The sequence below is a fragment of the Cervus elaphus genome, chromosome 19, assembly GCF_910594005.1.
Source record: "Cervus elaphus chromosome 19, mCerEla1.1, whole genome shotgun sequence".
Taxonomy (NCBI): Eukaryota; Metazoa; Chordata; class Mammalia; order Artiodactyla; family Cervidae; genus Cervus; species Cervus elaphus.
This window is the reverse complement of record NC_057833.1, coordinates 28,604,505-28,607,396: the sequence shown is the minus strand read 5'-3', so window position 1 is coordinate 28,607,396 and position 2,892 is coordinate 28,604,505. Positions and strand designations below refer to the sequence as shown.

At 37.8% G+C, this 2,892-nt stretch overlaps 1 non-coding gene across 1 annotated transcript; it reads left to right on the top strand.

Annotated features, from left to right (window-relative positions):
- The first annotated feature begins 919 nt into the window (after positions 1-919).
- LOC122676192 lies at positions 920-1,026 on the top strand. Its single transcript, XR_006335476.1, has one exon. It is a non-coding gene; the product is annotated as a U6 spliceosomal RNA (small nuclear RNA).
- The last annotated feature ends 1,866 nt before the right edge of the window (positions 1,027-2,892 follow it).

The window sequence follows — 2,892 nt, the reverse complement described above, 5'->3', positions numbered from 1 at the left end:
GGACATTTATAGCACTAAATGTACGTATCAGAGAGGACAAAAAGTCTTAAATTGATAATTAAGCCCCTCCTTGAAAACCTATATAAATAAAGGCAAAATGAACCCAAAGCAAGGATACTGAGAAACTAGATCACTCATACATTTCTGGTGGGAGTAAAAAATTTTACAGCTACTCTGGAAAAAAATTCAGCAGTTTCTTAATAAATTAAACATTCAACTACCATCCAACCCAGCAATTTCACTTCTGTGCCTTACTCCAGAGATATGAAAACTTATGTTCACACAAAATCTGTACATGAATGTTACAGTAGCTGCATTTGTACAAGGCCAACATTAGTAAAACACAGATGTGATTCAACTGGTGAATGGTTAAACAAACTCTAGCACATTCAAGCCACATAACCTAGCTCAGCAATAAAAAGCAATGAACTATTGGTACACATAACAACTTGGACAGATCTCCACTCTGAGTAATACACTGAGTTAAAAAAAAAAGTCCCTATATATAGGTTATATATGATATGATACAATTTATATAACACTTTAAAAATGATTAAAATTGTAGAAATAATAAACAGCTTTCTGGTTAACAAAATTTAAGACCTGAAGAAACTGTAAATGGCAATATGCAAGATGCTTGTGATGATGGAAAATTCTATACCTTGACAACTCAATGTCAGTATCTTGATTGTGGCATTGTTTTGTACAAGTTTGAACTGCATGGCTCTACTTGTATATAAATTTATTCAATAAATGTTTAGTAAATATCCATGGTCGGTTGAATCCTGGGATACAGAACCTCAGATAGGGAGGGCCAACTCTAAATTCATACATGGATTTTTGACTCTGAAGGTGGTGGGCAGCTCTAGTCCTCTTGGGTTGTTCATGTGTAAACTGTAGTTTTAAAATGTTGTTGTGGGTGCTCACTTCGGCAGCACATATACTAAAATTAGAATGATACAGAGAAGATTAGCATGGCCCCTGCACAAGGATGACATGCAAATTCGTGAAGTGTTCCATAGTTTTAGGTTCAAAAGGGAGGGGATATATGTATACCTATGGCTAATTCATGTTGAGGTTTGACAGATAACAACAAAATTCTGTAAAGCAATTATCCTTCAATAAAAAAAATAAATTAAAAACAAAGAAAAAAATGTTACTGTTGGGGAAACTGGGTAAAAGGTACTTGGAAATTCTTTGTATTATATCTTAAAATTGCAGGTGAGTCTCTAACTATCTCAAAATATCATTTTGCTTAAGACCATACTGTTAGTTCTTTCAGTCACTGACAAACTTTAAGGGAATCAAAAGGTGTAAGTATGAGTTTCTTAAAGTAAGACTCCCTTGGCATTATGCCAGAATTCCAGATGAAAGTCGTTGATTAGTAAAGCAAGTTTTCAGTGGTTGAGTGATGATTTGATGAGATATTATTTGGTGAGAGGATCCAGGTATTCCCAAATTCCCTTCAGACAATCACTCCATATCCCCATTGAATTTCCAAAGGAACTGCCTACACATAGAAAACACAGGGCAAAGATACCATTTTACTCAGGGGCAAAGTAGCTTAATACTTCCCAATCCTGAGCTCAGGCAAATTTAGGAAGAAGAATATAGATTAGGAGGAGGCTTACTAAATGGGGCCTCTCTCTTAATCCTTTAATTAGATTTTGAGATCATTATCATTTTAGTTAAACATTAAAGCAATGATGAGCATACACAAGGAACTGTGAACCCCTGAAGAGAGGAGACAGGGAGAAGGCATGACCATGAACTTTAAATGAACAGTGATCCTGCTTCCAGTAAACGTGACTGATGTCTGGTTCAAGACTTGAATAGCCACCTAACATGTACACTGCTTTATTTCAAGTAGATAACCAACAGTGACCTACTGCATAACACAGGGAATTCTGCTTCATATTTTTTGATAACTGTAATCAATATTGCTGGGAGAAATATCAATAACCTCAGATATGCAGATAACACCACCCTTATAGCAGAAAGTGAAGAAGAACTAAAGAGCCTCTTGATGAAAGTGAAAGAGGAGAGTGAAAAAGTTGGCTTAAAGCTCAACATTTAGAAAACTAAGATCATGGCATCTGGTCCCATCACCTCATGGGAAATAGATGGGGACACAGTGGAAACAGTGGCTGACTTTATTTTTCTGGGCTTCAAAATCACTGCAGATGGTGAGTGCAGCAATGAAATTAAAAGATGCTTACTCCTTGGAAGTAAAGTTATGACCAACCTAGACAGCATATTAAAAAGCAGAGACATTACTTTGCCAACAAAGGTCCGTCTGGTCCAGGCTATGGTTTTTCCAGTAGTCATGTATGGATGTGACAGTGGGACTAGAAAGAAAGCTGAGAGCTGAAGAATTGATGCTTTTGAACTGTGGTGTTGGAAAAGGCTCTTGAGAGTCCCTTGGACTGCAAGGAGATCCAACCAGTCCATCCTAAAGGAGATCAGTCCTGGGTATTCATTGGAAGGACTGATGTTGAAGCTGAAACTCCAATACTTTGGCCACCTGATGTGAAGAACTGACTCATTTGAAAAGATCCTGATGCTGGGAAAGATTGGAGGCAGGAGGAGAATGGGACGACAGAGGATGAGGTGGTTGGATGGCATCACCGACTCAATGGACATGGGTCTGGGTGGACTATGGGAGTTGGTGATGGACAGGGAGGCCTGGCGTGCTGCGGTTCATGGGGTCGCAGAGTCAGACACAATTGAGCGACTGAGCTGAACTGATCTGAATGGGAAAAGAGTTTGAAAGAGAAAATATACATGTGTATGTGTAATTGAGTCACTTTGCTGTACACCAGAAACTAACACAAGTGTTATTCAACTATGCTCCAATATAAAATAAAAAAGAGATAAGTAAATTGCTATTTG